This window comes from Ambystoma mexicanum, chromosome 1p, assembly GCF_040938575.1.
Source record: "Ambystoma mexicanum isolate Mex_15411 chromosome 1p, UKY_AmexF1_1, whole genome shotgun sequence".
Classification (NCBI taxonomy): Eukaryota; Metazoa; Chordata; class Amphibia; order Caudata; family Ambystomatidae; genus Ambystoma; species Ambystoma mexicanum.
The window spans coordinates 1131429554-1131454820 of NC_090921.1; positions in this window are offsets into that span (position 1 = coordinate 1131429554).

The following is a 25267-nucleotide window of genomic DNA, read 5'->3' on the forward strand; positions in this document are numbered from 1 at the left end:
TTGACTCTCTCTTCAACCATCTGCCTGAAGCCTGGAAAGACCGGTTTTGCTATGTCAGCGGCCTCCTCCAGCTGGGTGGAGAAGTCCCTGGTCAAAGTGCTGATTTGGACTGGTGGCTTCAGGTGGGGAAGGCAGTCCTTGCGGACCTGGAAAATCACCTCATCCCTCCTGAAGTCACAGGTCACATCTTCCTTGCCTCAAGGGCAGGAAGTGTACACCAGGAAATTCCCCCCATGCCGGGTAAAGATCATGTCTGGTGTTGTTTTGTCATCACTATCACTGTCAAAACAGTCCTTGGGGATTTGTACTAACAGTTCATTGCCTAAATCTATGGAAAAATGTCGGTCATCAACCGCCATTCCAATAATGGTGCCTGCGGCTAGAGTGATACTCTTTAAGTCGCTGTTATCCACCTCTATTGGAATGGTGTCATGTTCCATACTGACTAGTAGTGTTGGGTTTACCCCCCATCCCTTGCTGTTGGAAGTAAGCATTCAGATGAACATAGGCGTCAGGGTTTTTCAGTTTCTGTCCTCTTTTAACTTTCAATTCCAGTGAGAATTGTCGGGTCCTTTCTGGGATGGTGACTTCCTCGCCAATATGAATTTCAAATGCATAATGCAGCAATTGAACTGACGTAAATGCTTTCTCTGGGTCATCAAAGCCCATGGGATCATCCACTAATCGGGACCAAGCTTTGAAGTTATTAGGTCCAAACTAATGGCAAAGGGATTGAGAATGTCACTGCCTAAGTAAAAGGCGGCAGTGACGTCTTGCACAACCCAACAATTATGGATTATGCTCTTGTTGCCTATGGAGATTTTGAGCATACACCTGCTTGGCAGGAAATGTTTGGAATTGGGTGTTTCCAGATCCATTTCCCATTTGTCTATCAGTTTAAATGTGGGAATGGCTGGATCTTTTGGGAGTTTGCGGAACATAGCCTCGCTGATGGAGCCCTTACCATTGTTCACACACACACACACTCGGGTGAGAACAGAGTCCTTCCCTTCATTTAACTGAACAGGGATGAACAACTGCTCTCCAATTTGCTGAATATCTCATCTTTCTGGACTATAGGAGTGGGATTTTCTGATTGTGAATTTGTAAAGAATTTCAGACTGTTTCCTTCCAATGTGGAATGCCACCTTAGACTTTAAGGAAGGTTGATTTTCAGAAATAGAGAGGACCCCCCATCACCAGTTTGTTGTCCTACTGCTATTACTGTCACGTCTGGGATTTGGTTGTTCTGGAAGTGAAATTCTACTTGGTCAGAATTTTGTTCAACCATATGGCATGTGCCGTTTAAACTAACATGGTTGAAACTCTGTTTTAATTTTATTGGTCAGCTAGTCTGGGTCCAGAGGACCTTGTTTACGCAATCTATTAGGGGTGACAACCTACGCAGGATGTCATTCCCTAGTAAACAAGGGGTGCCCTCTGGAGTTACAACTATGACCGGGTGCTTCACCTTGTGGCGCCCAATTTTAATGTCCAAATCCGAAGTCCCCCTGACAGGAATTTCCTTCCCGTCGAAGTTCTGAAGTTGTCCAGGAAGAGGGGTAAGGAGAATTTGGTATTTCTCCCCCCTTCCCGAATTCAGTCGGTCAAAGGCCCTTTTTGACAGAAGGGTAGCTTGGGATGCAGTGTCCACCAGTGCCAAAATTGTACACTGCCCCTGTATCTGGACCGGGGCATAGAATCTTCCCTCCTTCTCCTCAAGGGGGCACAGATAATGTAAATTGTTGGACAACTGGTGGGTTAGTTTCTTGGTTTTGGACACTGATAGAGAGGTGATTTGGGCAGAATCCTGTTTGGAGTCTTGGGAATCTGAAAAGAAAAGGTGGCTGCTAGATATCGGAAGAGGATTTGGGTTCCCCTGGTTCTAGTTCTGGGCTGCCTCGCCCTTTTTGGAGGCAGTCGCCAGGATAGGTTTGAACCAGGGGATTTTCATGTTGTTGGTTCTGGGGTTGGATGATGGGCGGCACTAGCTCAGTCCCCACATCTACCCAGTCTGGATTTGGATCTTTTGGGACCCATTTTTTTTGGGAGGAGTTCCCTCATCTCTGAAGGAGAAAATCCTTTTCCCTGGATCCTCTCAGGACCCCTCTCCTTCAATTTGGAAGATTTGTACTTCTTCCTCAAAATGGGTCTTTTTGGGCTCTTTATTTCTCCTATTCCCCCCCGCCCCCTGCTCCTTCAGTGGCAGACTTTCAGGGGCAGGAGATTTTAGTTCCGGTTCTGGGGTTTCCAGGGACTTTTGACAAGTGGGGAAGGAAGCTTCCTCCAAGGCTTTACACCCCCTTTCCCTTGTGCCTCCTCCCTGGGAACCGGTGGGTTGTTGGGGTTCTTCCCCTGTCATTGCTCTGGAGCACCAGGTCCAGAGTTTGAGACATTCTGCGCCGGCATGCTCATCTGAGGGTTCTGTCGAGCCCTCAGCATGCGACCCAGATCCTGTGCCATGTTTTGGACCTGGCGCTCTAGTTTTGACACCTTCTCAGGCTGATACGGGGTTCTCATGTCTCCCCTGGGCTGATCCCGGGAAGGGTAGCTATCCCTTCTCTGAAAATACCCTTGGTTTGGAAAGTTTGGGTACCCCTTCACCCTTGGCCTCCCCTCTGCCAGATTAGGTTGTCTGGTCTCAGGAAGTTGGGGAAAGAAGGATGGATGGTTCTGGGGTTGAAAGTTTTGCGGGTACCTGGGGAAGAAGTTCTGTCCAGGATTTGGGGAATTACTGCCCTCCTGTTGGAAGTGCGGAGGGAAGTTTCCTGGGTTAGCTGCTGTTTGGTTGGATCCCCCCCCTTGGGCTGGAGGAGTCCACACATAACCCAGGATTGGTCTGTTTCCCTTGTAGTGGGGGCTGATGTAGTCAGGGGAGTTAGGGGTCCCATTTGTGGGATTTCCTCCCTGACTCCCTGACTGTGATTGGCCCTAGGGCCTTCTGGGCTTGGGATTGTTCTGATTCTGTGCAGTCAGGTTTTTCGGCCTCCCCCATCTCTAAATCTAAAATGGGGGCAACTTCACCTCTGCCACCTTAGCAGCAGCAGGGGTGTTGGTTGGTTTGGGGCTTTTAACATTATTTTTGTTTTCTATGGGCTTTTGCACCTCATAAATTCGTGTTGCCTGTTCAATGACCCAGTCTAGTGATCTTTTCTCGTGAAAATCTCTCACTAGCTGGGTCATGATGTATTTGGGGAGAGCGCGGAAAAAAGTATTCACAAACTCTTTTCTGTCAGTGCGCACCCTTCTGGTGGTCTGTGCAAAGGCACGCTTTAATTCCTAAACAAATTCTAGTGGGGCCTGATCTTCCCCACATTGCAAGTTGTAGGCTGCCTTGCGAGCCTCCTGAGGAATTCTATGCACAGAAAAATGTTTCAAAATGGCCGCCCTATAGGTGGACCATCTAGAATGATTTTGGTCCTCCAGCCCCGCGAAGAAGCTGGAGGCCCTTTTTGCCTTGTTGGCCTTTTTGGTCCACTCCTCTGACTCAGAGGCACTGCTACCAGAGGTTCCCGTCTGGTCTTCTAGTCTCTCCCAGATTCTGCGAGCCTGGGAATGGCTGGCAGAATGTGGGGACCTAGTTTCCTGTGTCCTGGGGTGCCCAGAGGAGTCTTCCTCCTTGCTCCCAGAATTTGATGAGTACCCCCCACCCCCACTGTCCTAGCTGGACAGAGGTTTTCAGGATGCCCTTAGTGGGCCTACTCTCATGGAGATCCCCACTAAATTTTACAGTACTTGGGAACCCATATCCAGATGCCCGCCCCACCGTTCCTGGTAGGTGCTGGTCTATGAGCCCCATATTCCTTATCGGATTGAAGTCTGCCATCCCTGTGGCCCTTGGCTCATGTGCGCCTGTGGACATGGGGATGGCAGAGTCCAGGGATTGGAAGATATGAAGGCCTCTGGTACTAGGGTTCCTGAGGTTATGCTCAGGTGTTTCCCTTTCCCAGCGAACCTCATCTCTCTCAGCCCCTGCTCCCTGTTGCCATGCAAGAACCTGAGCTTTCTGTTCCTCTATCAAGGCCTTGCTAGTTTATAACAATTGCTCTTGCATAGCTACCTGTCTGTGGAGCCTGTCATTTTTCTCACAGAGAGCCTAATTGTCTATTTGTGCTTCCTGTGTCGTTTTAGAGTACTGGGCCAGTTTTCTGCTGCAGGAGGGTTACCTCCTGAGTCCTGTCCATACTGGCCTGGTCCTTCCTTGCTAGAGCATCTTCCACCCTCCTGGTGTGCTCTAACAATTTTTCATGGTCTTTTTGGAGGTCACCCAGTCCCTGAAGGGCCAAGTGATTTTCTTCTATCTTTTCTTTTAAATAACAGACTTCATGGCCTAAGGTGTCCCTTTCCTGAACAAGAGACTGCCTCTGTGCCGCCATGTCGTCCCTCTGTCTTTGAAGCACACCAGCTTTCTGGCGCTCTTCATCAAATTCTACCTGGGTGTCCAGGTCTTTGAGAATTAGTTTATTATTCTCTTCTTTTTCTTGGCCTAGGCCGTTTGTCAGGGTGACTACCTGCTCCGCGCATGCCGTATTGAAATTTATTTGCTGTTCCAGCTTTGTCTGGCTCTGCAGTAGAGAGTCCAAACTTTCTTGGTACTCCTTCTGCAAGGCCAGCATTCTGGTATCCTGTTCTGCCTTCTCCTACTGCAGGATACCCATATCTTCTTTAGTTTTGGTTAGATACTGCCTAATTTCATTTTCTGAATCATGGCTTCTCTGCAGCCTCTGCTCTACAGAGTCCAGATCAGTTTGGGCTTTTTCTAATGCCTGCAGTTGCTTGTTTGCCAGATCTTGGCCCTCTACATATTTGTCCTGCATTTCTCCAATATGGAGGTACAGCTATGCTGCTATTTTGGCAATCTTGCTTTGCTCTTCCTTTACCTTAGGGGCCATATGCAGTTCACTCAGGGCCACATGTAATGGACCCTGATCTTGCCATATGTCTAACCGTGTTGCAGTGGTCTGTTCTGTGATTGCCTTCAACCACACATTCTGATCCTGCTCTGTCCATTCACCCCTTACAAATAATGTATGCATTAGGTGTTCTTTAGCCATATTCATCCCTACCAAGGTCGCCATTCTGGAAATATTGGTTTCCTTTCTGACTTACAGGAGTTTATTTTATTTTTGCAAAACAGACCAATTCCTTAGAGCGTTCCTGTTGAGGAGTACTTTTCACAGTGTAACACAGCATGGTAGCCCAACAGGGATTATGTACCCCGTTAGTTAGCACACTGTATTAGACTGTCACAAGTGATATGTCTAATTCAGAAATGTTGTGACGAGCCCCCAATCTTGTAAGTGATTTCAACCCGGCACTCCACCTAAGTCAATACCTAGCGTGTGATGCACAGCTGGAACCCTTAATTATTTATTAATGTCTATAAGTTCTTTTATTTCTGAATGATATACCCTTATATCACACCCCTATCTCTGAATCCCCCCCGGTCACACTGAAACAGGAAGCAGGCTGTTTTGCAAAGTTAAAAAGATTTATTTTAGGTATTTTCACTATATATATATATATATATATATATATATATATATATATATATATATATATATATATCACTATTTAATGGTTTATACAATGATCACCAATGGGGTGATGTCACAATAAATCTCTTTAATCACACAGAGTATTGGTAGGAAAAATAATGCAGCATAGAAATAATACTTTTGTGTGGGTTCAATCTAAAGGCAAGTGATCACTCTTTCCCCCTGCACACTACTCAATCCCCCCAATATGCAGTATAAAGAGATGGAAGGAGAGAAAACAGGTTTCAGGAATACACACTCAACAATTACAGTATCAATCCCAATTTCCCCCCAGCAAAAACAGGGAAAAACAGGAATGATTGCAACTTGTCAAAATGGTTTTAAATGTGGCTTTGAATGTAACGGTAAAAACACTGAAAATGGATTTAATTCACTAAAATGATTTCAATACTAGTGGGAGCCGCTTTGTATAATTTCAGATAAACACTAGCAATGATTATTGAATAACTAGCAGATTGAAAACTTAATCCTGAGGTCGGATGCAATATACAGCTGTTTTACACGTGATACATTTGAGCCAAACGAAAAATTTGTGGCAAACTTTTCCGCGCGCGGTAAGCACGATTGCGGAAAAACTACAAGGAGTTGGAATGCGGTTTTGGGTTTGTTGGAAAGCTGAGGATGTTAGCTTCAAGTAAGAGTTAAAATTTGTAAAACAAGGTTATGCTTTTTTTTTAATTACAAACAACGGTTCTTATACTAGGGATACTATGAAGACACAAACTACACGACAGCACAGCCACCAGTCCAGCAACGCCTCTGTCTGGTTTTTGCCCGCCGAGACACTTGTCTTTCTTCAGCAAATATATTAGCCCAAAGATGATTTTAACACTACTATTAGCAAAGGACTATAGGGATGAGAGAAAGATTCAGGTAAGACCAAAGATTTTCTACAATGCAGTTCTGGATATAAGAGAGTGGGTTTGGATAGGGATAAATTATGGATAATACATATGCTAGAGGAAATCCTATGCTATGGATACTCACTACCACTGTTAGGAATGGACCCGTCAGAGATCTGGTCAGGGATACTTTCTGGATTGGAATTCTGTTAGCACACCGGACTGGACTCAAGGCGCTCTGGTTCTGCACTCAGCATGGCACTCTGGACACTGCATGGTGAAATTGGACTGGATCTGACGGGTTGGTTCTGGTTCGCTGCTATCTGGTCACAGCTCAGCTCTACTGGGTCGGATCTCTGAATTCTGGCAAGAATTCTTAGCAAGAAAGCAGCACAGCTCAGCCAGGCTGTTCTTTTTTTTGTTCCCCTTGGAGGTGTGGGGTAAAATCTGGTTTCAGGATTTTAAAAGGCCAAGCGGAGAAGGGTTCAGCTTTGGAAATGGGCCCTTCTGTTTTCAAAGTTCTGGAGTCTGGAATATGGATTTCTCTTGCAAAGTGCTTCGCCAGCAAACATATGGTGGGTGAATGTCTGTCTTTTTCTAGGTCCTAAGCTGTCTCTATTTATGTATTTTCTAAAAGGGTGGGTATGCTGACTTCTTCTAGGCACACCCCTAGGGATTCTATTGGTTAGGGTATTTCCTCTCCCCTGATTTGAGAAGAAAACCTGGGTTCATGATGGCACTGTATTTGATGATCCAGCGAAAACCTCCCCTCTGTTTCTGCACAGAAAATCTATTTTTCATACAAGACATATCTACAATTTTTCAACCTTAATACCAATAGCATATTTATAGCAGATATTTGTTGGAGCAAGTATTCATCCGAGCCCTGTCACGGTGAGAGCTTGGGTCTATATTTGGCAATTTTTTGCACTTTTGGTCCGGTCACCAATGTCAGATTTGTCCACATTTTTACACATATGTGCGCATGACATCTGGGCATAATCATGTGAAGTTTCATGTTTCTGGTATCACCACACTTGCTACAAAACTACAAATTCTGTAGTCTTGTCCATGAACATAGCACAGAGTTCTGAGTAGTTTTAAACCGTGACCAGAATTTTCATATTAACAATACTGTCATTTTACACATTTTTACAATTTTGCCCAGTCCTCTGTCAGTCCTTTTCAAAATATACTTTCTTGTGCTTTAAGAATACACATAACTGTGTGTCCCCGCCTCCAAAGTTTTGGGTGGGTCAAGAGCAATCCCTGCCTCTTCCCTCTGGCAGGAGTCGCTGTTGACACTTGCATCTGCATATTCATTTAAATCCAGGAAGTCTTTTGTCTCACTCCCAGGAGCAGGAGCCAGTGCCCCTCCCCTTTCAATCAACACCTGAATGTGAGCTCCTGTCTTTTTGTTGGGACGCAGAAGGGTGGTATGTTTCCCAGTGGGGGAAGCTTCTTTGAAGTTTTGCTGAATCAGGTTACTTTAAAGTAAATTATTACATTGTTCTTTGTTGAAATTAAAGTTACAATTTTTAAAACATGCAAACAAATCTCTAATTCCAGTCTTTTTAAACATAGAAATTAAATAGTGGCAACCTATATTGCAAGCCACTTCATTTCAACCATTTGATTGTACTGTACAAGTTTAAGCTCTGGTGTAATTAAATGGTAGCTTTCATATAGGCAGCCGACGGTACTGCGCCCATATTTTACAGATTTTCACAGGCAAGCACCTTTTTTTAATGTGGATATTCTTGTGATGAAATCTGCTTCTCCTGACATTGTGTGCTTATGTGCATTCTTCACATAAAGTGACGGGTAACACCCAGCAAGGATGTTGGATCTTTTCTGATGTTTGGGAACCATTATTTTGTAATTTCAGCAACCAAAGAAAAATGGATTTCAGCGTACTTCTGGGTTTCCTTGCAATGAAGCACTGCCTTTCATGTAGTTTCCATTTTCCCTCTGTGGGCAGCAGTGTGGTCTCCTGTTCCACTACTGACACAGGCAAAGTAGATTGGCAGCCAACATTCTGGTTTCACTGCGCAATTCATAGAGGTTTAGCGCGCATAGGGATTTTTGCAGCTATTTTGCTGGTTCTGGTTCCACCAGCACACAGTGATGTTGCAGGGTAGAGCTAGTGGGTCAATGCATCCCAAATGTATGTACGAATGAGAACATTGGTAATCGATATGTCCACTTTCTCAATGAAAGTGGCATTTCATTGTCGCACAGTGGCAATGACATTTGATTTTCGAATCTACAGGCTGCACTGAAGACGTTATTGTAAAAATGTGAGACACAGAGCAACAAATAAAAACCATTATGAAAGGCTGCAAAAGGAGTTGTTACTGTGGAAGTTCTTTTCTTTAAAAGCCACCAGTACAAAGGACATCCCCTATCTTGGTTGACATTTATTCCACTACTCTCGCGCGTGCACACCTGAAACAATCACAGACATTGCCACAGTTGCAGGGTTGTAAGTGTAACATATGCCGATTTCGCAAATGTACATATTCTGTTTAAGATTGAGGAGGACACAATAAGCTTTCTGCGTGTACAATGCACGCCCAGAATGTGCTATACCATATATTTGTTAACCTTACTGCAGACAGTGATCTTATGGCTTTGTGTTGTACGAGGGACAGCGTATGCTCTGTGGGTGAATGGCACATACATTACTTGACAGTCAATGAAAAAGTGCGTCCGATGGGTGTTATGTGCAGTGTATCATGTGGGTTTGTATATGTATGGAGCACCTACACTGAAGTGATTTCCTTTGGTTTCTTTGTGTGAGACTTTGGTGACGCTCGATCTAGGCGACATTATTGTTGTTGATTGCGTAGGGAGAAATGCACACCATATAACACAATATGTAGTGGCATTTTTGCTGAGGGAGGTAATAAGGCAGGCAATGATTCTGTTTCCGATCTCCTGCATAATTTTGTTTCCCAATATGCAGCCACCCATTTAGGAATGTTATTTGCAGAAGTGTATTTGTGTCTTTTACAACTTGTGCTATTGTCCTACTATACAAATGGGATTCTATCTTTTCACAGTGCAAGCATTGTTCCCCCACAAAAAGCCTTCTTTTTCCTAATACTGCATGTTCCTTTTGTGCCCGCTGTACACTCATTGCTTTGGTGCCCTTTTTGGAAGTGCATGAACAATGTTTGTGTTTGTTGTTGCGCACTTGCGCCCTTCAAAACGCACTGCAACACGCACAACCTTTTCTTTCATTAGTTACCTATTTCTACCTATTTCCAGTGCAGTGTTTTCCACACTACCACCGTTCCTTCCATTTAGCAAACAACTATGTGGAGGGTCTACGATGTGCGTCGCACTTACTCCCTTCACTGCCACTTGCTTTGTGACAATCTATAAGGAGCATTCTGTGATAATCACATACAAAAACCATTCCTAAAGGAACGTTATTATACAGGTGCGCTATTACAAACATAGCAACATTTCAAAATACAGTATGCTAAAGGAAACTTATGTTTACAGTGCCCTACTAAAAACCTATGACATTCACTAACAAAATACGTTGTTAAAGGGACGTTATGGTTAAGTTGCACCACTACAAAAACTATGAAATTCAATGGAAAAATGTTGCTACAGGGACGTTATGGTTACAGCTAAAACCTAAAAACCCCAGAAATTCGCAAGTTATGGTACGCTACGCAACCATAACTCGCGCTACCACTGTGCACTGCAAGGACTAACACCCATGACATCAAAGATGACATCACAAATGTCATTGATGACTTTGTAAAGTTAATTCATTCACATTTAACTCAATATATTAACCTAGAATATTTCCAGTAATTATAAAAAGCACTAAAGCGCAACAAATGTGATATATTTTCTATTTGTTGTGGCAATTTGTGAACAGCAGGTTGATTTTACTACTATAAATGAAACACACAAGCTATTATAATGGTATTAATATGTCCTCTCTGGCAAAGTCTAAACCTGTCAATGAACCCAGAAATCCTAAAAATGTGGTTTATAATCAAAATTGTGGTTTGTATAGTGTTTCTTTTCTTATCGTGTTGCTTTATAAGCACTGTAATTAACAGCTTTTTTTTTAACTATTCCACAGTTGGTCTTTTCCACATCTGCATCTGAGATCAAAGTGTAGCTGTGCCGCTGTTGCTTGCAAGCTCCCACTTTGCTCTATCTGCCCCCTAACCCAAAACCCTGGTTTCCTGTGTGTCCTCTTCTCTCCCTCCTTTATCCCTGGCACTGAGAATTTCATACTGTTTCTTACCTGAATACCTTTTGCACCCCCTTATCCCCTTCTTCATGATTCAATGTGCACATAAAGAGACTTGACTCTAGACTACATGCTATTTTCTGCAATGCCTTATAAGTAGTTGACGAGGAAAGAGCACTACAAGTGTCAGTGGCAACATCTTGTGCCATTTTTGCTTTTTCCTTGTTTTAACTTTTTATAATTTGCTCGGAAACTGCAGCTGGAAGTCTTCTGGCAGCTCCAATCTTCCTGCTGAGAGCACAGTGTAATTTATTTTAAGCTGATCTTCACACCGTCAATCAGCCTAGTAACTATTACTCTCTAACAGTAGACCATATGACTGTGCATTAATCCCGAAAATTCAGGAAATAATCCTTAAGAATGGCACTAGCAAAGTTGGTCTCATGCCAGTTAAGAGTCCCGAGTCGCTTTTCAGCAAGGACAAATCATTGCTTGTCACACCACTGTGCAATTGCATATCAACAATTCCAGTAAATGCAAAACCATGATCAGTGTAGTCAAATTATATCTGATGGAGAGTGTATACAGACTCTGGGATATAGTTGAGTGTTTGAAAGGTCTAATCATTCACTGATGGTTTTCTCTCTAACCACACCGCACGTTTTTACTCAAGGTCAAGAAAAGAGAACTCATGTGTGAAAACGAGATTCCAAATAAATTAATATTGCCCCTTCTTTCAGTACTTGAGAATGTTACTATTTCAAATGATAACCATTGTTCAGTCACTAATGTGTTTAGGATAGTGCATGACAATGTGTAATCTGGTAGAGATATGTTCTCCCTTACATGAGAAAACAATACGACCTAAACCGTCAGCCCCTTCTTTCTCTGAAGGATTACATTTACAACTTGCTCATCTCTTGGAACATGCTTGGCATTCATGAGGAGGCTTCTGGAGTTGGTTAGAGGAGGATAGATACAGTGGTGCCTTACCATGGATAGACTTGTGAACCGCAAGTAGAAATGTAACTCTGGCCCTGTTTTTCATAGTCATCCATCCAGCACAGTGACGGTAAGAGGAAGTAGGTGATAATTGAGGGATTTTAAAGAGAGTCCTAGTTGCGAAGAAATAGTGATCTTGCCAAGAGGACAGAATGTCACAGATTTCCCCCTTTCTCACCTGAGATCGATCCTTGCAGGATTTCTTGGGAGGAGTCTTCTTGTGCACAGATCGGGTTTTGTACAAGCCCGCGCAAGCCTCTTCTGGCTCCAGCATGCGTTCAGTGTTCCGGGATACTCGGAGGCTCCGGGAAGTCCAGGAAACGAGGAAGGTGTACACGAAGATAGCACACGAAATCCGGGAAGCAAGGTAGAGAGAAGAGGGAGGAAGGGAGATGGGATTTAGAGGGTCCGGGAACCAGGAACAGGAGAATAGTTCAGCAAACTATGGAGCACATGTCTAGCCACTACCAGCGATAGTGGTGAGACACGCAGGGCCGCGGGGGCATGGTCTATTTGTAGAATATGCTACGTCCGACGTGGAGGCTGGTGGAAGGCGTACCACGTTAGACGGCCATGTTGGGAGTACCAAGGAGTGCAAGCCCCGTTGTGATAGGGACCATGAAGTCCAAAAGGGGCATGTTCTGTGGATCATGACAGCACGCCTCCTCCAAAAACCTGTTCCACCAGGTTTGCCAGGGTGTATGAGATGATACCTTCTGAGCAATCGAAGGGTATTCAGATTAGAAATTGGTTCCCGGGTTCTTTCACTAGGAGGATATCCTTTCCACTCGACCAGGTATTGGAGTTGACCCCGTTTATACCTGGAGTCACATATTCTGGAAACTTCATATTCCAGCTGGGCGTCCACAACCACGGGGTTGGGTCTGTAGGATTTCCAGGAGGAATGGATGTAAGGTTTTAATAAAGAAGTGTGAAAAACTGGATGAATCTTCTTCCAGGAGTCTGGCAACTTGATCCGGAATGAGACTGGGTTTATGATTTCCTTTATGGAAAAGGGGCCATAATATCGGGGGGCCAGTTTGTTTGGTCGTAAATGTCGAGGCAGTAGTTTCGAGGACAGCCAGACTTGATCACCGACGGCATAAGAAGGCCCTGGTCTTCTTTTGGTATCCGCATAACGCTTAGTGTGTGTTCGGGCCTTTTCTAAATGTTCTTTGGCTTCCTTGTGTACGTTGATGAGAGTTTCAATCCAGGAGTCGACGGTTGGTACTGGTGTGGGTTGTGGGAGAATGGAAGGTAGAACTGATGGGTGGAATCCTTGTCTGCAATAAAAAGGGCTGGTCTTGACTGCCGAGTGATCAGAATTATTGTAGGCGAATTCAGCCACGGGTATAAGGAACGACCAGTCGTCCTCTACCTTGGTGGCGAAACAACAAAGGTATTGTTTCAGGGTCTGGTTCACACGTTCCGTAGCTCCATTAGTCTGTGGGTGGTATCCTGATGAGATGGCACGTTGGATTCCTAGAATGCGACATAGATGTTTCCAGAATTGTGAGACGTATTGAGGTCCTCGTTCTGATATGATCTTGGAAGGGAGTCCATGAAGGCAAAATATATGTTCCAGGAAAATGCCAGCGAGTTCTGAGGAAGATGGCAACTTGTATAAGGGTGTAAAATGGGCCATGTGGGTGAATAAATCGATGGTGACCTTAATAGTTGTATAGCCCCTAGATGGTGGTAATTCCACGAGAAAGTCCGTAGCAATGAATTCCCAGGGCCTAGAAGGTAACATAGGTTGAAATAGGAGACCTGCCGGTTTCTTGTTATCATGCTTGTTTTGATTCCAGACTGCACATGCTTGAATGTACCGTTGAAAGTCAATTTTCATCTTAGGTCACCAAAATTGTCTTTGTATTAGACGGAGGGTGTTGGTGACGGCACGGTGCCCGGAGTGAAGAGTGTCATGACAGAGGTTAATGATCCGTAGTTGCAGCTTCTGTGTGGGAATGACAAGGGCATTGTGCTTGAACAGGTAGCAACCTTTAGTTCCAAGACTCCACCGATTTTTCCCTGTGAATTCTTTCCAGATCTCAAGAGAACTGGGTTTGCATTTGAATATCTTCCAGGAGACTGACTGCTTGGGCTACACATCTTGGGGAAACATCTTTGGATAGGCCCGATCTTCAAGAGTTTCATAATCAGGACGTCGAGATAAGGCATCAGCAATTATGTTCTGTGATCCAGGGACATGATGGATGTGAAACTGGTACGGGGCAAAGAAGAAGGCCCATCGGGCTTGACGACTGTTCCTACACTCCAAAGATTGTAGAACTTGGAGATTTCGATGGTCCGTACGGACCTGAACAGGATGTTTAGCTCCCAGAAGTAGATGTCGCCATTCTGTGAAGGCTTGGTGGATGGCTAACAGCTTCTTTTCCAAGACAGAATAATGAGTCTCGCTGGGAGTTAGGGTTCGTGAAAGATAAGCAATGGGGTGCTCCAATTTGTCCTCAAATTCCTGCTTTAGCAGTGCTCCTATGGTGTAGTTAGAGGCATCCGTCTCCACTAGGAATGGTCGATTAATATCGGGTTGAGCTAGGATGGGGGCTTGAGTAAACTCTGTTTTTAATCATTGGAATTCCTTGTCTTGAGCTGAGGTCCAGAGAAAGGGAGTATCTTTCTTCAAAAGAGCAATGATCGGTTGAACTATCTCAGAAAAGGACGGTATGAACTTCCGGTAGAAATTGGCAAGCCCCAGGAAGGATTGAATCTGTTTCACGGAAGTGGGAACCAGCCAAGATAGTATGGCTTTTACCTTTGAATGGTCCATTCCAATTACTTCTGGACTAAGGACAAATCCTAGGTAATGAACAGAAGTGACATGAAAAAGGCATTTCTCGGGTTTAGCTAGGAGTTTGTGTTCACGTAGCCGTTGCAAGACTGCCTTTACATGCTCTTCATGCTTTAGAAGGTCCTTGGAGTAAATCAAGATATCGTCCAGGTAAACGATGACGAAGAGGAACAGCATGTCAGAAAACACCCTATCCATAAAACGTTGGAAGACCGCGAGGGCATTACCAAGTCCGAAGGGCATGACCAAGTATTCAAAGTGACCAAAGGGTGTTCTAAAGGCTGTTTTCCATTTGTCTCCTTCCCTAATACGGATCAGATGGTAGGCACCCCTGAGATCCAATTTCGTGAAGATTACAGCTCCTCTCACCGCTTCCAGGATATCAGAGATTAAGGGCAAGGGGTAGCGGTCCTTGAGGTCGCATTGATTTAATCCATGATAATCAAGACAAGGTCTAAGCTCTTTAGTGTTTTTCTTGGGAACAAACAAAAAACAACAAAGCTCTAGCTGGGGATTTAGATGGTCTTATGGTGCCATTTTCAAGGTTAGTTTCCAAGTATTCTCGAAGGGCCCTTTTTTCCATTTCGGATAGAATGAACATCCTTCCAAAAGGAATCACTGCTGATGGTTCTGTATCTATAGCGCAGTCTTCAGGTCTGAGAGGGGGTAGGGCCTGGACCATAGCAGCTGAAAACACATCAGCGTATTCCTGGTAGGCCTTAGGAATCTGTATGATATTAGAAACCATGAGTGGGCCTTGCTGGTCTATTGGCGTGTTTTCGGAAGATTTCAAGGAGGAATCCAGGAGTAGACAGTAAGACATGCAAAACTCAGAACCAAGAAACAAAGATCCTGCTGCCCAGTTGATATATGGATTGTGTTTCTGTAACCAGGGCATGCCCAGTACCATGGGGTAATGAGCCGATTAATGATGTCAAATTTGATCACCTCTTGTTGATGGTTTATCGAGAGTTGGATCTCTTTTGTCTGCAAGGTTATAGGTCCTGAAGGGAGAGGTCTTCCGTCGATCGCCTCCACAGGTTGCATGATGCTTCGTGTTTCGTATGGAATGTGATGGCTAAAGACCCAATTTTGATCAATGAATATTCCCATAGCCCCACAATCCACCAAGACCTAAATGGGGTAGGTCTCATTCTTGGATGGTGATAGGAAGGCCTGTAGAATCACAAGGTTGTTCTGTCCAGTAGAGTTCAAGGATGGAATAGATGTGGAGCAAACATCTCTCTCCCGAAGCCTTGCTCCATCTAGGATCGGGAGCTGGCCTTTCCCGAACGCCGTGGAGGGGCTAGAGGGCACTCTCTAACTAGGTGTTTATCCGAGGCACAATACATACATAACCCCGTATGGATCCTTCTCATCTTCTATTGCAGGGATCTGGGTCCACGGAAAGCCCCTAGTTGTTCTGGATCGTTGAAAGAGACTGGAGTGGGGTCAGGTTTCGATGAGGTCTCTAAGGACACTTTCTGGAAGGGCATCTTGGACTATTTCTTCTCTGCCTTCCTTTCCTGGATACAAAAGTCTATCTGCATGGCAAGATCCATAAGGGCCTGGAATGAACTTGGGCGAGCCACTCTGGCTAATTCATCCTTGATCTCCTCATTTAACCCCCTTCAGAAAAGGGTAAAACTGCTTCTGAAGACCAATCCGCTTCCTTAGCCAATTGTTTGAATCCAGTTACATATGTAAGCATGTCCTGGGATCCTTGCTGAAAATCAAGTAGACGTTCCTGGGCGCTATAGACCTGTTCTGGGTGGTCAAACATGGTTTTAAGGGACTGTATAAGTCCGTCGTAATCATGCAGGAGGGCATCTCCAGAATTGACCAAAGGTTTAGCCCAGGTTAGTGCATTTGCGGAGAGGTGTGAGATTATAAAGCCCACCTTAGCCCTGGGAGTTAAAAAGTAGTAGGGCTTAAAGGTAAAGTGGACTAAACAGGAATCAAGGAATCCACAAAGGGTTTTTGCAGACCCATCGTATTTGTCTACGATGCCGCCCAGTAGTACGCTTTCCTTTGTGGCAGAATCACGGGACAAAACTAATTGTTTCAATGCGGCATTTTCCGCTTTTAATTTCTGCACCTCGGTCGTTAATTCTTGCATGCCACGCATGAGATCCTGAACGGCCGCTTCCATGTTAAATTCAACTTCGGTCGTTTGGTGTCTCAAACTGTCACGGATTTCCCCCTTTCTCACCTGAGATCGATCCTTGCAGAATTTCTTGGGTGGAGTCTTCTTGCGCACGGATCGGGTTTTGTACAAGCCCGCGCGAGCCTCTTCTGGCTCCAGCGTGTGTTCAGGGTTCTGGGATACTCAGAGGCTCCGGGAAGTCCAGGAAACGAGGAAGGTGTACACGAAGGCGGCACACGAAATCCGGAAAGCAAGGTAGAGAGAAGAGGGAGGAAGGGAGATGGGATTTAGAGGGTCCGGGAACCAGGAACAGGAGAATAGTTCAGCAAACTACGAAGCACGCGTCTAGCCACTACCAGCGATAGTGTTGAGATGCACAGGGCCGTGGGGGCGTGGTCTATTTGTAGAATACGCTACGTCCGACGTGGAGGCTGGTGGAAGGCGTACCACGTTAGACGCCCATGTTGGGAGTACCAAGGAGTGTAAGCCCCGTTGTGATAGGGACCAGGAAGTCCAAAAGGGGCGTGTTCTGTGGATCATGACACAGAAAGCATAGTTGGGGAGACCAAAGAGAATGCTGGCACAGTAGTCCAGTTTAGAGAAGACAAGACTGGTTAGGAGATGTTTGGCCATTTTGAAAGGAAGGAGGTGTCTGATTTTCCTAATATTTAGGAGGTTGAGGCAAGCCACCATTGTAGTTTTGGAGGTGAAAGTGAGAAAGTTCATAGATGATGCTGAAGTTTCTAGCTTTAGGGGAGAGTGTCAGGAAGAAGAACACCTATGTTTTGCTAGGGTTTAAAAGATAGTACAAAGCTGTCCAATATTTGATCACAGAGAGGGAGATCAGAGGAGAGGTCAGGTCAGGAAACGAGAAGAAGATTTGGGTTTTTGTGCACCTAGTCCAACCAGGGAATGTACTCTCCTACCCCAAAATAAGTCTAAGACTATTTATTCAGACCTAGTTTTTTCTCTCGTCCAGCAAAACATGTTAGCACACGTGTACTGTGCCTCCAAGGAATACTAAGATTTGTTTCTTGCAACTAGCACTTTCTCTTATCATAAACAGATGTGTACCCCTTTATAATTACTAAATATGATCTCGTATTGCAACCAATCATTTTCTTTCACAATGTTTTATTATCTCCAACTGATACTTTTAAGGTTTTCTGCTGTACAAATACGTCTACAGCATGGAATACTATAATGGAATGAAATCGTGCAGGCACTATTAAAATATGCACTTCATGGGATTGTGAGTTTGACAGATGGTGGTTAATTGCTGCAGAACCTTTAGATAATTACAGGAATTGTGTCCTTACGCTGATAAGCTAACGTACCAACCTCCTTACAAGTTGGGTGGTGTGGTAAAAATAGAATAGGCAGTAGTGCAACGGTAATTCTGTCACCGCTGCATTAAGGCACCACCCAACTACATGTTAGGTGGAAAGTAGGATTCTCCTTCATCTAAGAGCTGTTGGTAAATCCACCATCTTTCTGCCCCAAAAATGGCAAAATTGGCGGGATAACCACTGGTGGTAATACTGCTGAAATCCCCATGGAATCCTGTTGACTTCAATTAATGGGGACTAACACTGCCAACCACCACTTGAAAAACAGCTGTAGTTTCACTGGACCAAGTGGCAGTAACAGTAATTCAGTTTTGTGGTATCTCAGCAGATCTACTGCCGAGATACCACCACAATCGTGATGAGGCACTTCATCCTTTCACAATCACCCGTTTCCAGCATGTTTAGGTTGTATCAAGTTGGGCAGTGTCACACAACTGTAGAATGTTTACAAAAGCATGCATATATATGGGGTTTTTACACAAGTAGTCCAAACAGAAAATGGAATTCAGCAAGAGGATTATAGTTTCCTGTGGGTGAAGAACAAAAGGTATCTGGGCTTTCAGTTGTGTGGGATGCATTCCCAAACCAATGCCTAAATAATTCGGTTTGCTGTAAAGCAATTAAAGGATTGTCAGGAATGTACCAATGAGGACACAAGCTGCAAAGAAAGTTCTCCACCCCTGTCTCCAGACACATTTCTGGTGCAAGGCTGGCAAGAATTAGCCAAAGTTATCCTACAACCAGCGATATTGGTCGTCAAGGAGAAGGATGTTGTTATAACATTGTTATAGTGTACCTTTTCTCTAAATGTCTAGAGTTGAAGATAGTGCTGGAAGCAACTCCAGAAACTGCTGTTAGACTTTTAGAGAATATTATTTGTAAGGAAGGGCAACCTGTGAATATTCTTACACATGATGGTCCCTTGTTAAACAGTACCCCAACTGGGTATTTTCTTTTAGAAAATATGTGCTTTAAAGGGAACTGCTTTTTATTATCCTGAGCTAATTCTGTTGTCAAAAGGGTAAATGACACTCTTATGGAAGGTTTAAGAATGAACAATGCTTCCCGTGATGGCTGTAAAGCTGCAGTTGTGTCCATAGCCAGAGTCACAACCATGATATTCTCGTCTCACAGTGCAGCTGGTTACATTCCTTATGAGCCGTTTAGTGGGGAAATGAACTCTGACATTTGTCATGCATGATTTGTTGAGGATGGTCTAAGCTTGAACGTGCCACTGTAATGCAAAAAGCTGGAAAGAAAACAACTCTAGGCCAAATGCAAGAATGCTTTGAAGAATTCTCTCACGGGTCTTTGTGTTGGCATTAAAGAAATTGTGAAGGTGAGAAAGAAAGCTCACATTCCCAAAGGGAATGTAAGGGAAGCATGGTATCAAAAGCAAGACAGACACACAAGATTTGTTTGGAAAACCTTTATTGTTCTCAAAAACGGGGTTGGAAGATTGCCTATCTTGCCGTACATCTAGGATGGGAGCACGCTCGACCATCAAATAATAAATAACACAGTCCTAGTAGAGGCTGTCAAAAGAAGATGGCCTATGCTAACAATACCTAATGCCAACCCTTACACTAATATGACAGAAATGTTTGTGGGGAAAATGTGTGTGCAAAAGGAATAATGTGCAAAACTATAAAGAATCAATGTGATTTAGTCAGCTCTTCTCCCACATTGGACAGCACAGGGAAAGGCGGTCCCTGTAGACAGGATGACACACTCTGGCTCAGGTTCTTCCAAATTAAAGGCAGTTCAAAATGTGGATTGAGGCCTGCCTGGCCTTCCATGCTAAAAGTCTCTCCTTCAAGCTTCAATATATAGTTCAACAAAAAGGTTCACAACTGTCTCCCTGAGCCATTTCAAAATACAACGTTCATGCCCGTCTCACTCAGTCGGGCTCAGACCATTTCCAAATCACAAAGTTCAGGTAAGTCTCCCTCTGTCGGGCTCAGACCTTTCAAAGTACAAAAATTCACTTTGGTCCCCCTCTGTCGAGCTCAGACCTCAAACAAAATTCACTTTGGTCCCCCTCTGTTGGGCCCAGACCTCTTCAAACAATGTTCAACAAGACTTGCACGGGTGCTACCTTCCTCAGCTTTATTACACTTCGGGTCTCCCAAAGCCGGGCTCAAACCACTTTCAGCTGTCAAAGACTTTCAAATGTGTGTGGCTTTCTTTACAGGCCTTCAGAGGACAACTTTGACTAACAGAACATGGTTCAACTCTCTTTAACATGCACCGGTCTCTCAGGTCACTTTCCAACTCACCGGCTGGTGCATCGTCCTTCTTGTTTCTGCAGTTTTCCACGAATCAAGGATAACACCAAAGACTTTGCCTCGCCTTGACAACTCTGCCGTTCACCCAGGAGGGCCGCTGGCATCATTGAATTACAATTCAGTTTCCTTGTTTTCTCCAGGGGTCTCCTTGATCGGGCTCAGACCTCCTTCTTAAAGTTCACACATGGGTCTCCCTAAGCCGGGCTCAGAGCCCTCCAAAAGGTCACAGATGGGTCTCCCTCACTTGGATTGGACCGCTTTAAAAGTTCACAGATGTTCTCCCTCAGTTGGTTTCGGACCCCTTCAAAAGTTCACAGATGGATTTCCCTCAGCTGGGCTCAGACCCCTCAAAGTTCACAAAATAAATGTCTTTGGACTTCTACTACCTGAATCCTTCATTCTGAGTATGCTCCCACTCCCCTTTTGGCACTCTGGTGGTTTTGGTAGGTACAGTAGTATATGGGGATACTTGTTGAGGTCACGGTCTTGCCACCTTGCCCTCAAAGGCCTGGGCATGCCTGTTTTGCCCACGGAAGGAGTTCTGGTGTGGGCACCATCAGGTAACAGCAGCTGCCCCTGTTTTGGCTCCCTTAAGTTACAGTTCCCTTTCCACACTGCTGCCTCCCTTACACTCACAGGGCTAGCAGTAAGGCAATCCTTCTTCCTCCAGGCCTTCCACTGTCTCTCCAGCTCGAGTTTTCTCCCTCTGGCTTCCATGCACCATCCAGCATACCCAACTTGCTCAGAGTGTCCGTCTGAGCTCTGCCTTTTATAGTGAGGGGAGGCTTAATAGGTCTCAGGTGAGACTGATTGTCAAGGGAGGCCTGACCTTGCCTGTCCTTGTTAAGGGGACAGTCTGTTGTCAAAAGGGAAGTGCATGTCTTCTGTGTCTGAGCGTGTTTCTTCTCAGTGATCTTCATACTCTCAATCTGTCTCTTCTTCGTCTCAGTGTTTGTATAGAAAGGGGTGGGGTTCGGAAGTCATAGGCCCTCATTACGAGCATGGCGGTCTGGGAAGTACGGTACCGCTAAGCATGCCAGTACCGTAATTCCCAGACCGCCATACTACGGGCTCTGCTCGCGGGAACTGTTTCACCTGCCAGGTTTTTCCTGGCGGGTGTAAGGCACCCGCGAGCCGAGCACGTCGGATGCACCGGCAAATGCAGAGTTGTGCCGGTGCATCTGACATCCCCATCACCATTCTGCCCTATAGGGCAGAATGGGGATGGCGAGGCCCTTGATTCCGGCACCCGAAAATGGTTAATTACCGGGTCCGCCTAACTCGGCATGACCCGGTTCTTGCCCATTCACGGGTGCTGGAAAAAATGCAATTCCAGCTGCAGCCGTGCCGTTTTTGATGGCACGGCTACTGCCAGAGTTGTAATGAGGGCCAAAAGTGTTTTCTGGTAATTATGCAAACATTGGGTTTAACATATCCCATGCAGACTGAGGGGGTGTCAGGTAGTGTGTCGGAAAGAGGGGATACCGCATGTCTCCGGAGGGCATTTCTCATGCAGTCCCCAAGGACCCCCTGTCCAGGTGATCCTCCCACACTGGTCCACCCCAGGGTCCGGTTCCAAAGGCGATGGCCTTGCCCTGGCCACCTGAACAAAAGATCCTCAGGGTCTATCCATGAGAACACCCTCGGGTTTCTCACAGGAAATACGTGTACTATGGCTCGTTCAAAGTTTTGAAGGTTGGAAAACATTCATTATCTATTGAGAAGGAGCAGGTATGGAAAATGAACAGAATTCTGAAGGTTTGATATGACATGATATGATACAACATTTATAACACGCCTATACACAAGTGTTTAGCAGTATCTTGAATTTATATTGCGAAGGAATAGTCATATGTTTGATATAGATAGTAACGTACATAGTTAGGGATGAATGTTATTTAGCAAACTGTGAAATGATACTGTATGGTTTGGCCTGGTTGTAGACAGCAGTGATGCCAGGAAAGCATAAGGAAAGACAGCTTCCAGGTAACATTCATCAGTGTACGGTTAATCTGTCACTCACTGGAAGCAGAGTCCAAAATAGAAAGGGGCATAATGAAAGCTGCAAACAGGCTCTAGACCTTTTGTAAACCACCCTGCCATAATGGCCCCAAGTGATGAGAATCAGAACCAATTGAATTTAATTTAATTGATATTTTATTTATATTGCTCTCATACACAAGTGTTTCACAGCATGACAAGGCAGAGGAGGGCAAAAGGGGAGAATCAAAACAACGATCTTACTAGGCATATTGACATTGAGAACGCGTAAGTACATGGAAAAGGGAAAAGGGGAAAAGTGCATGGAAAGCAATGGAGTGAACAAGCAGGAAGTAGGCACTAATGACCAGTGCTGCAGGCAATACAGCAAGGAGCTACTGTGTTGAGAAGAGAAAGAGGTGCTAAGAATCGGGCATCCATCAAAATGCTAACATATTAAAACCTGGCATGGAAAGGCGACAAGGTATTAAAAAGGAGCGGCTGCTGAATACAGTGAAGCCGGAGTTAGTGAAATGACGCCAGCAAAGGCAGCCTCTACGTGTGTGCCCTTTAATATACAGCATTAAATATGTATTCATTTATAGTACAGCATTGGGCAGCTGCTATGCCCCCCTGAGTTTCGGGCCTATTACAACTGAAATGGTTGAAAAGCACTAACGCCACCCTTGCCTCCAACTTCAATGAATTCTAAGACTTTTTTTTAACACATAGGGCCTCATTATGACTCTGAAGGTAACCATGCCACTTTTTGCGGAATAGCTACCCTCATTCCGGGTACCAGGTCTGGGTTCCCTGAATGGGGAATTACCGGGCCATTCCGACCTTGGAGGGCCCGGTATTTCTCCATTCAGGGAACCCGGACCCGGTACATCCCCATTCCCATTTCAGCCCCAATAGGGCTCAATGGGAATGGGAATGATGCTAACAACGGGCCCGTTAATGACAGGTCCATTGTTTGCATCCTGGTCTGCTCGCAGGACCCGCTAAGGATGCCTGGTTTTACGAGCAGACCTTGTAATGAGGCGGTAGGGGGTTAAAGGGCCAGCAGCTCTACCGGCCCCGTTAATCCCCTACCACCTTCCTCGTAATGAGGCCCATAGTATTTACCTCTCCATCACAAAAAGTGAGACTACTTTGTAAAGCCACCAATGTCACTCTGCTGGTCCCAAATAATTCTAAGACATTTTCTCCAGAACTAGTATTTTGTCTCATCAGCAAAGATGGCCCGCTTAGTCACAGTCACAAACTTTTACATCCTCCTGCATAAAAAGAATTCTAAGACACTCTTTGGAACAAATGATTTCCCTTGTATATCAAAACATTGAGACTCTCAGGACAACCACTACGTGTACTCAATTACCTATAAAGAATTATAGGACTTCTTCTTTTCATTTAATTGTGTCTGATCACAAAATCATGGCCCATGCAGATACAGCCAATGAATATGATCGCTTTCTGCCCCAAAGGCTTCTTAGACTTCTTTATACCTAGTGTGTTCTCTCATCAAACACAAAATATTGGCACATATAGTATATTCATTAAATGTACTTTCCTGCTCCAAAACATTCTAAGACTATGGCCCTGATTACAGTTTTGCAGGTATCCCACCACTAATTCCGGGGGGATACTGGTAAATCTGCCTTACCATTTCCACCGCCCGATATCCTGGTATTACTGATATATTAAGGACAATGAATCAGTCTTAATTTCCCATTCCATGGATAGGACTCCATGGATGGGATTGCCGGGGAAACACAAGTTTGGCAGTGAGGGCAATGATCTACTGGCAGGCCTGACCTGCTGGGAATTCAGGCCCCTACTGGCAAATAATGCCAGAATCGCTGGCACCGGTACTATCAGGGAAACACAAGTTTGCCTGTGGGGGCAATGATCTGCTGGCAGTACTGACCTGCCTGGAGTTCAGGCCCCTACAGGCAAATTAATGCCAGAAACGCCAGCAGAGGTACTACCAGTGGTATTAAATTAAAATTCGCCATGCTGAGCTACTGTAATACCTTTATCACTCTGTTCTAAAAACATTTCCCTATGCAACAAAGATATTAGGGTAGTACAGTTATGATTTTGCACCAGACCACCAGAGAATACATGTTATATGAGAAGGAGCTGTTGGGGACGGACCCCCAGGTATGACAGAGAGACACTGGAAGTCCACTGACATGGAGGGCCCAACACCCTCCCCAGAATACATGGAGGACTCAGTCACCGGCAAGTTCAAACTGGGGTTTCTTACAGGCAAAGCCAACAGGGATCAGCACAGGAAAAGAAATAAATCCATGCACATCTCGCTCTTCCTCGCCTCGCAGGGCGGTTTTACTAACTAATGGTGTCAGCACTACGTCACAACTTGGGCCCTTCTCCAGAAAACCTATTGGGCCAAGTGATAGGGTACTGACCGCTTTATAACCTGGCTCTCGCATGTCAGGTGGCTCACCTGTTCCATCCCCAAGTCACTAACTATAATATTGTTGCAGTGTTGTGGACTTACCATTTGTTCTTGCCCATTGCTACCCACCCCTAGGGTACTAAACTGTGATTGGCTAGAGCTGACGCCTCCATTCCTGGGATCTGCAAAGATTCTCAGGTCACTGTGTACCTCTTCAAAGTAATGAGAATGATTATATGCCTGCATTGAAACTTGTGTGTACCACCTTAGCTTATAAGAGTGCTCTCCTGATCGGCGCAACACTTTTTTCACACTGTTGCATTCTTGTTGCTGTCTGTGTCTTGCACCTGGGACCAGCTCTCTTTTCCCACCATTGATCACTGTCCATTGTCTGCTTCGGCCGCGTCATGTGTTCAGCGACCACAAATTTGAGCCGTGCTCTGAATTATGAGGATTTATTAGTATTTTCTTCTGCTGGTCCCTTTGTCGTCTGGGGATTGAAATGCCCTCCGTATTGCTTGACCTTGGCTGCGGGTCTTGTCTCACACGTCTTGCTCTTTTTCCAACCTGAATTTGGCTCAGCTCATCTATTAGTCAGAGTCCTGGGGCCTGCTGTAATGTTCCTAAACCTTATAATGCA